This window comes from Crocuta crocuta, unplaced genomic scaffold (assembly GCF_008692635.1).
Source record: "Crocuta crocuta isolate KB4526 unplaced genomic scaffold, BGI_CrCroc_1.0 scaffold371, whole genome shotgun sequence".
Taxonomy (NCBI): Eukaryota; Metazoa; Chordata; class Mammalia; order Carnivora; family Hyaenidae; genus Crocuta; species Crocuta crocuta.
Window position 1 is genome coordinate 1,141,784 of NW_027530617.1, and position 14,758 is coordinate 1,156,541.

Genomic DNA, 14,758 nt, shown 5'->3' on the forward strand with positions numbered 1-14,758 from the left:
CTTATAAAATTAAAACTTCTCGAAGTCTCATTTTTCTTCTTTGGAAAATGAGGTTACTCTTCTTTCATAAAGTTGTCAGCGTTAAAGGACATAATGCATGTACAGTGTTTAATGAATATTCCAAAACCAAAAACTATCATCATGTTATTTCTGGCAGTCCTGGTACCCAACAATATGTAAAAGTCTCAGAAGAACACTCATGACTCATTAAAGGAGCTTCTCCTTTGGTTAAGAGCACTAGGGGCTCAGTCGGTTAAACATGTGACTTGGGTCCAGGTCATGATGTCTCAGTTCATGAGTTTGAGCCCCACATTGGGCTCTGCACTGACAGTGCAGAACTTGCTTGCGATTCTCTCTCTCCCTCTCTCTTTGCCTTCCCCCCCCAAAATAAATAAACTTAAAAAATAAATAAACACTTTGTTTAGACACTGTCATAAATGCAGTTGTGTCGAAAGCTCTGGTGGTGACCCCAAAATGGAAATACACATCCCCCCCATAAACAATCTTGTTCAATCCTGAGAGATAGTAACTAATATAGTCCTTTCTGTGTCGCCATAGATATAACCACTAGAAATAACTATGACTGGGCACCTGGGTGGCTCAGTCAGTTAAGGGTCTGACTTCGGCTCAGGTCATGATCTCACGGTTTGTGAGTTCGAGCCCTGTGTCAGGCTGTGTGCTGACAGCTCAGAGCCTGGAACCTGCTTCAGATTCTGTGTCTCCCTCTAACTCTGCCCCCTCTCCCATTCACACACTGTCTCTCTCGCTCAAAGAGAAATAAACATTAGAAAATTTTAAAAAAAGAAATAACTATGACTGAACATTTACTGAATGCTTATTACATGCTATGAACTATTGAATCACTTTATAACCATTAAGTCACATAAAACTCAGAGGAATTCCATGATGTAAATACTATTTGTATTGTAACTTCAGAAGAGGAATTGAGACAAATAGAAAGTAAGCACCTTATCTCAGGTTTTGCAACTAGTCGGTTACCAGAGCCAGAATTTAAATCAAGCCACTTATTCCACGAACACGGAGGGCTAACATTCAAAAAGGATTCTGAATCATAGCACATTTGACAGCTACAAATATAATGCCTTTCTTTGTCTAAAAGGCAATTTAAAAAGTGGGGGTTTCTTTCTGCTTGGGATGCAGAGTTTGTAGGAAGATGCTTCATTACCTTGGCAGAAAAGGAAGTTACAAGCATCTCCCAGGTAAAATGACTTCCACTGCACTGCAGGTTTATCATAAAGATTACCCAATTTTTTAGTGATTAATTATGGAACTGAACAACACAAATCTTAAACGCAAGCAGGAACAAATTGGCAAGTGCGATATCCCTGCCACCATGTCTGCAAGGAGACAGAGACTAAGCAAATCAGCATTATGTGAGAAGGTGATAGGGCTCTGACCAAAAACAAAACTCAGGAAACTCACTCTGGTCCTTAACCTGTGTGGAGGCATTGGTGCTGTTAAACATTGTTGAAAGCAATGGAATTTTTTCACCAGAAAAATGAACATCTGTACCACAGTCACCACATGTATTATATATAATGTCACAGGATTGGCCGTCACTGTTCAGAACCCCTCTGGAGGGGCCCTGTACCCCAGGATGAGAACCACAGGTGAGGGATGACAGAGGCTAAGTGGTGATAAGTCAGATAGCGCGCCCATCACAGGGAAAGCTTCTGAGAAAATAGAATACTGAAGGATGCAAGAGAGGAAGCTGTGTGGCTATTGAAGGAAAAGTTTGCCAAGGAAAGGGAGTGTCAGGTGCAAATACCTTGGGGTGGGAACTTGCATGGCTTTTGTTGACAATCACATTCATGGGAAAGCATCAGTCATTACTTAATATGTTTTTGGTAGCATTGCCTGAGTACTTGGCCCCACCTGAGTGTATGTTTAAGATAGTCTTTCCCCTTGATGGGCTCAAAATACAGAATTGAAAACACATACATTTTAATTTATGCATTGCAGACAGCCCCAGTTTCGGTGGCTAGAAATCATAATTATTTGCTGTTGAAGTTCATGAGTCAATGGTCAGTTTGCTGGAAGTTGACTGAGGGTTGGCTGATCTTGGCTAGCTGCACCCTGACTTAGCCTGAACTTGACTCGGGCAGTAGCATGAGGCACTTCTGCTCCATACATCTCCCATATTTCTCCGGCGACCAGTTGGTATATTGTTTGCATGGTCTTAGGATATAGCAAGAGAGAAGTCCAATAGCTTTTTCAAACCTCCAAGCCCAGAGAGCCCACCCTGAAAGTGATTGCTCCCTTAAATTTTACACCCCAGGTACTTCACCGGAAGCATCTTAGTCCTGCCTTGAAATCCTTCACTTGTACTCTGTCTATTAACATCCCATCAGCCAGAGTGAGGTCCAAGGCCAAGCCCCAAGCCCAAGAGAGGGGATTTGTACCTTGTCCACAGTGGAGGAACACCACAAAGATGCATAGCGAAGGGTATGGATAAAGGGAGGGTAGACAATTAAGACTTGAGAACTGGTAACCTACTAATAATTCATCCCAATAAAACAAAATCCAGTGGGTCTTGAACAGCTACCATCTGCTTCTCTTGACCCAGGAGCCTGTGTTTGAACGTATGCATTAAAAAAATTTTCCTTTATGTTCATTTTTGAAAGGGAGAAAGACAGTGTGTGAGCAGTGGAGGAAAAGAGAGAGGGAAACACAGAATCTGAAGCAGGCTCCAGGCTCTGAGCTGGCAGCACAGAGTCCAACGCTGGGCTCAAACTCACGAACCGTGAGATCATGCTCTGAGCCGAAATCAGACTTTTAACCAATTGAGCACCCAGGCGCCCTTGCATGTATACATTTTAATGGTGGTATGAGAAATGATGTTTGCTTGTGTTTGAAACAAAAAACAAGGTTTTTATGTTAATACTATATATTTATTTTCGTGTGTTGAATAATACAATAGGCACCTGGAATTTTTTATTTGATTTTATCAGTAATATTGCATAAGTCAAACTGAGTTAAGTAAGAATAATGAGTCAATATAATGCAATTTATATAGTTAATAATGGTATCAGTGGCAGAGAAGAAAGGGACGTGTCATCCAGATGGAGAAAGCAGCATGTACAATGGTCCAAGGTGGTAAAAGTACATGATACAGAGTATAATCAGCTCTCATTGATGGGAGACCGTACCCTAGTCTAGACTCCTTCTGCATAGTATCTTTAATCCCCCGGGTGATTAGGGAACTTCAGTTCCTTCCTGGTACCATCAGCAAGTGTTCTACACAGTAATCCCATAGCAGATATCTGTCGGCTGACAGAATTACCCATAAACTCTTTCAGAAAATTTATATAACATCTTAATCCAAAACCCGAGTCTCTCAAAATCAAGTCTCTTTTTCAGTATTCTCACTTCTGGGAAGGAGGAATTTTACCTTTTTGAGGGCTGCCTCAATTTGCTTTTCTTGGTGATCTCTCTGATTTCCAAATGACTAACGTCGCCCAGGGCTATGAGAGTTGAGTGTACACAGACAAAACAAGCCCAGATTCACAGTCTGAGAGAAATATTTATAAACTAAGATACTGGGAACTATATTCAGAAAAATAAATGGAAGCCCTTCCTTTAAGCCTAAGCCTGAGGAACAGCTACCATCTGCCTCTCTTGGCCCAAGAGCCTGTGTTTGAATCATGCTACTGATTTCTCTCAGAAAAACCAGTCAAAACAAGGTTTCGAAGCAACTGCTCTTTTAAGTAGAGCTTTATTTAATGTGGCTCTGGTGTATACATATATGTTGTGTGCATTATATAGATTGATAGATAGATATAAGTATATTGTATGCATTAGAGTTCCAAAATTCCTCCCTCTCCAGCATTCACTATAGGAGTAAATAGTACCACCCGTTATTTAATTGCTCAGAACAAAATCCTTGGACTTGACTATTCTTTATATCACACTCCACATTCAATCCATCAGGAAATACTATCATTCAATGTAAAATTATATCCCGAAATGTCCCTTTTCATCTTTACTATTGTACGTTTTTTCCAAGCCACCATCATCGCTCACCCACAGTAGAGTAAGAGCTAGTCTACCACCTCCTTCCTTCATTACTTGCCACCCTATAATTTATTTTGGTCACTGCAGCCATGGGAGTCCTAAATGCAAATGGCATCATGTCTCTCTCCTTCTCAAAACTCTTCAATGGCTTCCAGTATGGGTAGTTTGCCTACCAAAGTCTCTCTATAGCTCAAGTAAACAAATGACGGGCTGTTTCAAAGGGACATGGGAATCCACTGAAAGAACTTCCAATGGCTACACCTAGAACAATGTGAGCAACTGATAAATAGTTTTGTAATGTTGGATTATAACCTGAAGTATACAATCAGTATCCATGAATCCACACTGGTACAAATATATGAATGAATGAAGGAATGAATAATTGATTAATTAAAGTATGAAAGAATAGACAAATCTCCTGCGCAGAGGCTTTTCAAATAGGTTCTGTAGGTATTCTCCCCTGAAGGAGATGGAGCATAACCCCCACCGCTTAAGTGTGGGATGCTGATATTGATGCCCTTCTGAAGAAGAGTACTGCATGAAAAAAGGAGAGAAGTAACAACGAAATTTGGCAAAACCACCTCTGTCAGGTGAAAGATTAGTGACATCAATGATAAGTCATATTAGTAACATGTACCCCTGATATGATAGGATGATAGACCCCCTTTACTTCTGTGGCCTCCTATTCAAGAATCCATAGTCCCAGACAAAGCAGAGCAAACCTAGACTGAGGGACATTATATAAAACATCTCACTGGTACCTCCCCAAATTCTTAAAATCCTCGAAAACAGAGAAAGTCTAAGAAATGGTCAGAATCCAAGAGGATCTCAAAGACACACAATGCCTAAATGTAATGCAGTGTATCTTGAATATGATTTTGAGACAAAAGAAATTATTGTTATGTAAAAATTAAGGAAATATGAATGAAGTATAGATTCTAGTTAGTAATAATATGTTCTGTGTCCTTTGTCTCAGAGGCTCCTCCCCTAGATATTCCCACAGCTCATTCTCTTGCATCGCTCAGGTTTTGGCTTAAATATCATCTTTGCAGAGTATTTACCTGGTCACCTTTCATAAAATTGTATCCTCTGTCATGTTCTATCTTCAACACTGAATTTGTCATGTTCATATATTACATGTTATTTGTTAATTCATTATTGTTCTCTCTCACTAAATACAAGTTCCATAAAGACAGAGCTGTGTGCGCTTTGCTCATGTAATGTTTATTTCCTGCTCCAAGAAAAGTACTCAGTACATAATAGATGCTCCACAAAACAGTTGTTAAACAAAGGAATGGGGGCACCTGAGTGGTTCATTTGGCTGAGCCTCCAACACTGGGTTTCAGTTCAGGTCATGATCTTGCCATTTGTGAGCTCTGCACTGGGATTCTCTCTCTCTCTCTCTCTCTCTCTCTCTCTCTCTCTCTCTCTCTCTCTGCCCTTCCCCTAAGTGCACTCTATCAAACTAAATAAATAACCTTTAAAACTAAATAAACAAGTGAATGAATGAATTCAAATGTTTCCTCTAAAGCTGTATTATGCATGATGCTTCCAAAAGCCAGATGCTTAAAACAGAAAGTTAGCTCTTAGAGCACTATTATTTTTGCCAGACACTTCACATCTATTGTTTCATTAGAGTCTGTTCATTATGGTTCTATTGGATAAATAAGATGTATGGGACCTATGGATGAACTGCTTTTTTTTCAGGTCACATGGTAAGTTGATTTTAGAGCCTCCATATCAGTTCTCAAGGTTCCTAAACCCAAGGTCTTTCTACTGGACCACATAGAGTGGGGCTTTGTCCCACGCTCTCCCTTGATTACATACACACACACACACACACACACACGCGCGCGCGCACACACACGCACACACACACACACACACACTTTTTAATTTGGTGAGGTAATTTGGACACTGAGTTGTCCGAACATTTCCCCTTTCCCCTTAGGGTATCATCCCAAGTGAGAAGATCATGCTGTTTCCTTTAAAAGAAAGAAATAAGTGTGAAATCAGCTATTGTTGGTGTGGCACACAGTTTCTCAAAGGGCAGCAGCTCTGGAGAGGTCCAAGCTCCCTGCTATCTAGCTTCTGGGACTGAGCTGGGGACTTCAGAGGATGCAGACTTATGAATATAATCCATCATTATAATGAGTCTCTAAAACAGCAGGTCAGGATGTTCATAAATTTGTTCACTCATCAGAAATTTCCAAATGGCCATTATGCACCAAGCACTGTGCAGGGTGTTGGGCAAGTTGCAGGGATGATCAGGCACAGCTGAGTCTTCCAGAAATGTACAACTGTGGAGATACAAAGTAACAGAAAACGGGATTGACAACAGCCAGGAAATCAAATAAAAGGCACCCAAAAAAGGCTTTTGTGAACCAAGGAAGGAATGATCAGAGATCTGGGAGATAGAGTTGATTACAGAGAGGAGAAGTCAGAAGTGTGATGGGAAGAAAAGAAAATAACTACAGAATCATCAAAAATGAACATTTTTCAATGTCTGTACAAATACATGCAGCTACTCTAGTCCCTGATAGCTTTTTATTGAAAAATATTTTTTGCGGCACAAGGTTTTCTCAGTTGGTTTAAGGTCCAACTCTTGAATTTGGCTCAGGTCATGATCCCAGGGTCATAAGGTCGAGGCCCTGCATCTGGCTCCATGCTGAGTGTAGAGCCTACTTAAGACTCTCTCTCTCTCTCTCTCTCTCTCTCTCTCTCTCCCACTCCACCCCCTACCCTGTGCATACTCTCTCTCTCTCTTGCTCTCTCTAAAATAAAATACAAAAAAACACAAAAAAAACACTTCTTACTCTACCTATGGGAAGATAACAATCAACTTCACTCTTGTTCAAAATAAAATGATCACAAAATATAGGACACCTTCAGCAACACACATTGTATTTCTATTTCAACTGAAGTATTTTATTATTAAAGCCATGTAGTTATTCTCTTCCAGATATTTTAGGGGTGGACAAGAGCAAGGTTCATGTGCAAATTCTAGCTTTTACATGAAACACTACCTTGATCATGTTTTGAAGCCTGCAACTGGTGGCACATTTTTTCAAAGTAACAATCATGACTGCTAATCCTCATGCACCTCCAAGTCCACCAGCCTATCTCCTTCCACCACTAGAGTGCACCAGAATATTTACTACCGGCCTGGAGAGCTCAGTGACTATGGTTCAACTATAGATTCTCTTCCTTTCTTTCTATTTGACAATTCTGTCACATCAACATTTACATGTCTATGAGAAATTATACACAGACAAGGACTCCTAGCTTATAGAACAAAAAACCAATCCAGTCATTTGAATCAAACAAAGATTATGACTTCATTCAGTGGCCAAAATTGTAATGCATTACTCTTCTTGGTGTGTGTATTTTGAATTATAAGTTTGTACTGGAAGTGGAGAAGGGAGCCTGTTTGGCAAATGTAACAGAACAGCTTGAAATACATGCAATCTTGGTATGAAATTTGGCAAAGATCCTTTTGACATGTCAGTAAGCCAGGAGTGTTCTGCAAATTCCTAGAACACTCTAGGGAATACACAGTTTTAAAAATCCAGACTATTATCAATACACTTCAATGTTACTCAGCCCACAAACACCCTCGTAGCACCTACTACGTGCTAGGCACTGGATAAAAGCACATTCTAGGGTGGATTTCATACAGAAAGTGGCATAGGTTATTTACCATTCGGATTGAAGGCTACAAAATATGTTGCTTCCAAGAGTATATCTTCTATAATAATTTTCCATCACATGTTTGGCTTCATCTTAAAATTTAATATTAAAGAGTCATTATCTTTGGAATAAAGTAGTATTTCCAGGATACATTAGTTAAAAAAAAAAAGTTTACCCGAGAAAGATAACCCATAGAACTACTGATGGTGATGATGACGATGATGATAATAATGGTGAGTATAATGGTGGTAAGATGATGACAATGCTAGCAACTAACATTTATTTAGGCTTAATACAAGCAGAGATTTTTCTAGATTCTGTACATGTATTAATTTATTTACATAAGGTAGTTGCTGGCCTCATTGTCATAGTTTTATAGATGACAAATCTGAGATACAGTTAGGTTAAGCAACTTGCGCAAGGTTACACAGCTAGCAAGACCAGATCAACTCAGGCAGTCTAGACTCAAACCCATACTTTTGACCACTATCCTACATGATGGCAATTCCCAAATTTGTATCTCTAGTTTATCCATCTTCCTCTAGTTGAAGATGTGTGTATATATAACTGTTAACTTGACATTTTCACTTGCATGTCTCAAAGGCACCTCAGTGATAATATGTCCAAAATTGATCTCTTTGTTTCCACAACCATTCCCCAGAGGTGACATAGATTTACCCCAAGACAAATATTCGGTTCTCTCCATAGTCCTGTCATCTCTCTCATTTCAATTAAAGTTACCATTCGGAGACGTGACCATGAGAAGCATGCTTGACTTTCTGGTTTCTCACCCCTTAGGGCCAAAATACCTACAAGACCTATTAGCTTTATATCCAAAATGCATTCCAAATGTGTCCAATGTCCCCAACTTAATCCAAGCCACAGGCATCACTCACTGCAATAGTATCCTGCCTTGTGTCTGTGTTTTCTCTCCCTATCTCTCCATCCATTAGATCCAGTTTCTACGTAGGAAAGACTGTGAACTTTTACAAACATGAGTAAGAAACGTTGCACCCCTCTGTAAAGACTTGTTTTACCATTGTACTTAAATACAAATTCTTTATTGTAACAAATATTCTGTATCTTCTCTCCCTTTGCTCCCTTTTGAATATTCTCTTAGGAGCCCCCCAATCTCTTGCTCACACTGTTCAAGGTAGAGTGCTGTTCTACAGTGTACTAGAGAATGCTAAATTGATCCTGGCATGGGATGGATGCATTTCTCTCTCAGTTACGTTTGATTTCCTAGCTCTTCACCTGGTTGGCTTCTCCTCCTCCTTCAGGTCTCAGTTTATGCATTGCCTTCTTTTAGCTATCTTCCTGCCCATACTACCTTAAATAGTCTGTACCCACTATTCCCTATCCTACCTTAACACTCGCTTCTGTGCCTTATAATACTGATCACAATTTACAACCGTCTAGTTGTTTATTATTTGTGTACATTTTTATTTTACTTCTCCAGGTCGTGAATTTTCCATGAGGTCAGGGAACTTCTATCTCTTATCCTCCATTGTATCTCCAGTGCCTAACCATACTAGTGGCTTCCAGGGTACATTGAATAAATGACTGCTAAATATTCTATTTATAAGGAACACATCTAAAATTCAGGACACAAAAAGGCTACGTTTCCAAAGATAATAAAAGATAGACTAAGCAGAAAAAAACCAAAAGAGTTGAAGTAACTGTTAACAGAAAAAACACATTCACAGACTTTATTAATAGAAAAAATATATCACCCACAACATTGTCTGATTACAGGATAAACCATGTGATCATGCTCAACAGATGAAGAAAAATCCTTTGATAAAATTGAGTGCCCATTTATGATAAAGAGTGTTAGCAGACAAGGAATAGAAAGTAATTTCTTTAGTCTGATAAAGGGCATGTTCAATAAATTTTCAGCCAACATCAAAGCTAATAATGAAAGGTTAGAAGCTTTATTTTTAAATTTACATATAAAACAAGTTTGTCCACTATCACTGTTTTAGACAGTGTGATAATGATGGAAAAAACAATAGAAGTTTTATAAATGGAAAGAAAAATCTTGTCATTAGTCACAAATAATGAGTGTTTGCTTCATAAGTAAGTCAAAAGATCCCACATTTAACAGTTAGAATTCATAGGAGTCAAGGAAGTCATCCATTAGGTGAATATACCAAGATCCACTGCATTTCTATACAAAGAATGTGTATGGTTTCTTAGAGCTTCTTAATGTGATCTGACCTATTAAAATGCCATCTTTTTTTTCCCCTTTCTACACAACTGACTAAAAGTCAGAAGGTTATTTGAGTCTTCGTGATGTTCTCATCTAAGCCAAAGGAAAAGGTTTTGGATTATAGGGTCATTAATTTTTGTTAAGGAAAGAACTAATATAAGGAGAATAATTATACTTCCTAAAGATGGATGTGCTCTGCAGAAGGAAAATGAGAGCCTAGTGCCATTACATTTCATTTCCCTGATTCTCCTTACTACAAATAACCAAGATTTTAAATATTAACACTTTCTATGATTATAACATTTGCAGAAGAACTTATCAAGACAGGAAGACTGGGTAAAAGAAATGCACAGACTCAGTCATTGAAACTCACAGACAAAATTTTGTTTTGAAATTTCTTAGCACAAATCTTTTCCTCAACCTCTCAATTTGAAGTCATTTTTGGAACTGGTCAATTTTTGATTGACTTAAAAATATAATCATTCATGCCTCTTTAGATGCACCACCAACATAATTGATTGGAAAAAATGGAAGAAATAATTTGTAAGATGGACCTCATTAAAATTAAAAAGTTTTTCTCAACAAAAGAAGTTCAAGAGCATGAGAAGACAAGGTTTAAACCAGGAGAAAACATTTCCAAAGCCCACTTATAATAAAAAGCTGTTATCCAAAATGTACAATGAGAATAATAAGAATAAGAAATAAGAAACAATAAGAAATAATATAAGAACAATAAGAAAGCAAACAACCTGACTTTAAAATGAGCCAAAGAACTTAACAGACATTTCACCAAAGAAGATAAAAAATGGCCAACAAACGAATGAAAAGATGCCCCATATCTTATGTCATCAGACAAATACACATTAAAACAACAAATAACATACCAACACACACCTATTAAAATGGTCAAAATCTGGAACAGTGGCAACATCAAATCTTGACAAGGATGTGAAGCAACAGGAATCTCTCATACATTGCCAGTGGGAATGCAAAATGGCACAGCCACTTTGGAAGACAGTTTATCTGTTTCTTACAAAACTTAACGTACCATATGATCCAGCAATTACAGTTCTCGGTATTAACCCAGAAGAGCTGAACAATTACTTCCACAAAAAAATCTGTACACACAAAAATTTGTCTTTATTTGTAATTGCCAAAACTTGGGGGGGAAAAAACATCCTTCAGTAGGTTAATGGAAAAATAAACTGTCTATGCTACACATAGACAAAGAAATATTATTTCATGCTATTTAAAAAAATGAGCTACTAAGCCATGGAAAACCATGTAGGAAACTTAAGTGTATATTATTCAGTAAAAGAAGCCAATCTGAAAGGCTATATTACAGTACGATTCCAACTATATGACTTTCAGGAAAAGGCAGAGCTATGAAGACAATAAAAAGATCAGTAGTTGCATCAGGGCTACATGGAAGAGGAATGAATAGACAGAACACGGAGGATTTTTTAGGGCGGTGAGAATACTCTTCTTTTTAAAAAAAANGAGCCAAAGTCAGACACTCAACCGACTGAGGAGCCTGAGAATACTGTTTATGATAATGAGGAGATGAATATATGTCATTAAATATTTGTCCAAGCCCAAGGAATATACCACATCAAGTGTTGAACCCTAAGGTAAACCACATACTTCAAGGGATTGTGTCACCGTAGGTTCATCATTGGGAAACTGTACCAGTAAGAAGGGAGTGAAGCTGAGCTGAGGAGACAGGTAAGCGTGTTCAGACATTTTTGTGAGTTGAAATGTGTCCCCCACAAAGATGTGTTGAAGTCTTAACCCCTGGTACTTGTTAATGTGAACTTCTCTGATAATAAAAAGGTCTTTGAGGGGCCCCTGGGTGGCTCAGTCAGGTAAGCATCTGACTCTTGATTTTGGATCAGGTCATGATCTCACAGTTCGTGGGTTCAAGCCCCACACTGGACTCTGAGCTGACAGTGTGGAACCTGTTTGGGATTCTGTCTATCTCCCTCTCTCCTCCCCTGCTTGCTTTCTATCTCTCTCTCAAAATAAATAGAAATAAATTTAAAATATTTTTTGAGATACGAGTAAGTTAGAATGAGGTCATACTGGATTAATTTGGGCTCTAATCCCATGACTAATGTCCTTATAATATGAAAGAAATTTATACAAAGAAAGATGTCATGAAACTACATAGGCAGAGATTGCAGTGATGTGTTTACAAGCCAAGGAATGCCAAAGATTGATTGCAACCACCGGAGGCTAGAAAAGGTAAGCAAGAATCATTCTTAGAGCCTTTAGAGAGCTCATGGCCCAGCCAGCACCTGGATTTCAGATTTCTGGCTTCCAGCACTGTGAGAAAATAAATTTCTGTTATTATGAGCCAGTTTATGGTAATTTTTTAATGGCAGCCATAGGAAACTAATGCAGAAACAATTATGGTGTTAAGCATTGTAAGCCCCCCTTAATTCATAGTTGAAGCCCGCAGTACCTCAGAATGTGACTGTGTTTGGAGAAAGGACCTGTAAAGAGGTTATTAAATTAAAATGAGGTCTAGAGTGGGCCTTGCTCCAATCTTCCTGGGGCCCTTATAAGGAGGAATGTGGGCAAGAAAAGAGACATGAGAGGCATGTGTGCACATGGAGGAAAGACCCTGTAAGGACACAGTGAAAGCCAGCCGTCTGCAAGCCAAGGAAAGAAGCCTCAAGAGAAATCAACCTTGCTGACACCTTGATCTTGAACTTCTAGCCTCCAGGACAGCAAATAAATGAGAAGTTATCTGTTCTATGGTATTTTTTTTACAGCATCCCTAGCAATCTGGTGTACAAGCAATACAAATAAAAAGGCATGATAGTTTGAAACACAGTTGTGGCTTTGGGGTAGAAAGAGTGCACAGGGTTGAGATTTAGTTAACCAGACAGGGTTGACACAAAATGGCGAGTCGTTTAGTGTGCCGAGAAAGAGGGTGAGGGAACGGAGTTATCGCTGGTGAACCTATAAATTCTGACTTGGATCACTGGGTTGATGGTGGTGTTTTTCCCTAAGAGAAGGAGGAGGAAGAGCTATAAAGAGGCAAGAGGAATGTTCGGACTTCACGGTTAGGCGCACTGTGAGTATGCGTCATGGCTGGGTGAGGATGCAGGTCCAGAGGTGGGAAAAGAGATCAGGTCTAGAATTACAGAACTTCAAGTCATTATATAGGGAGAGGATAGGATTTCTTGGAGAGAAGGGAAAGAAGGGGATGGAGGATCTGCAGCACACGGAGATGTGTAGAACAGGCTGAGGTCAAGGAGAGCGTGAAGGTGGGAGTAGAGAGATGGAGGAATAATGTGGGGGCCACAGAGGACAGAGAATCTGTCAGATTCACCAGTCAAGAAACCATTGGCGTTCTTGCTGAACATTTTTATTTGAGTGGTAGTGGCCAAAGAGAGACTCCAGGTAGGTAGGTTGTGGGGTACACGAGAGAAGAAGCAGTAAACGTAGCTGACTCAGGAAAGAGAGCAGCATGATGTTGTGGCACCTGAGGAATCTTTAGCATCAATGGATGGTAGTTTTTTTAAGGTTGGAGACCACTAAGTACCTAAGTATGTTCAAGTGTTGTTATAAAGGAGTCAGTGGAGAAGAGAAAGAGAAGGGAAATAAGTAGTAGAGGAACACCTGTGCAGTGGGCAAGTTCTGAAATCAAGAACACAGTTGAAGAAATTAGCTTTTACATAGAAGGAGTGAATAGTCCATTGGGAGAGCAAAAATGGAAGTAAGAATGGTAGGGGTGAGGGGCCGGCAGACAGGGCAGTGCTGTCAGGGGAATAGAAATAAATTGGAAGATGAGTTTGCAGAAAACTGAGCTTTCATTTTCATTGTGATATGGGAGGGCATGCTATACATCATAGGTGATGGATAAAGGAAGGGAGAAGTTAGAGAAGCAGGAAGATTGAAAGAACTGAGAGGGTTTAATAGCTACTGTGATGAAAGTAACTGCCTAGGGATGGATAGAAAGCCACAAGGCTGTGGCAAGGATGGATGTCCGCAGCTCCCAGGCTCCTCCAGTGTGAAACTCTTTCTCCAGCAATGCTCAGTGGTTGAGGACTAGGTAGACTGTGTTGGGGAATTAATAGATCCAAACTAATACTTCAAGAAATTATTAAGCACCTAGTTAGTGCTGGGCAGAGATTTTGGGGCTGGGGATACAAAGAAAAATGAGGCATGATCCCAATTCTAGGTACTTTATGATTCCTAAAAAATTAGCTTTATAGCCAGAAGGAATAAGTCAAGCACTCGTTAAACTTTAGAAAATACAAGCTACAGGGATGAAAGAAAGGAGCAGATACACAACCATGAGAGTTCAAAAGGGGAGACATTAAAGAAATGTTACTCTAGCACAATTCTATGGGTTTGATGTTAATATTCCCATTTCTCTGATGAAGAAACATGCTCAGAGAAGAACATAATTTGGGAGGATAAAGAAATTCTTCATGGGATAGTTGGTGTTCAGAACAGGCTTTGGAAGGTGAGTTTTTTTGCCAAGTAACCATGAGGAACTGGTAGTATTAATTCCTGGGAATGGCAAATTATTTTGTTTGATTGGATTATAGGAATGAAAGATGAAACTATTTTGCACTTCAGCCTTGAATACTAACACCAAGAGTTAGGTCTTATTTTGCAGGCATGGAGATAGGATTGAAGGCTTTTAAACAAAGATTGACATCTTTGAAACTTCCATAGCCTTAGGTAACACACACTAAAAAAAGGAGATTGAAATGGTGAGACCTGATAAGAAAAACCAATATAGATGTTAGGGTGATGTGGGTGGCAAGGAATTGCACAAAGAAGAGAGTAACAAGCAGGACA

At 39.2% G+C, this 14,758-nt stretch overlaps 1 long non-coding RNA gene across 1 annotated transcript in view; it reads left to right on the forward strand.

Annotated features, from left to right (window-relative positions):
* LOC144234740 (uncharacterized) overlaps nt 1-14,758 on the forward strand; it is a 33,492-nt gene that overhangs the window by 7,309 nt on the left and 11,425 nt on the right. Inside the window, exon 4 of the long non-coding RNA XR_013336052.1 lies at nt 11,605-11,662. This is a non-coding gene — a long non-coding RNA (uncharacterized LOC144234740). The remainder of the gene's footprint in view (nt 1-11,604; nt 11,663-14,758) is intronic.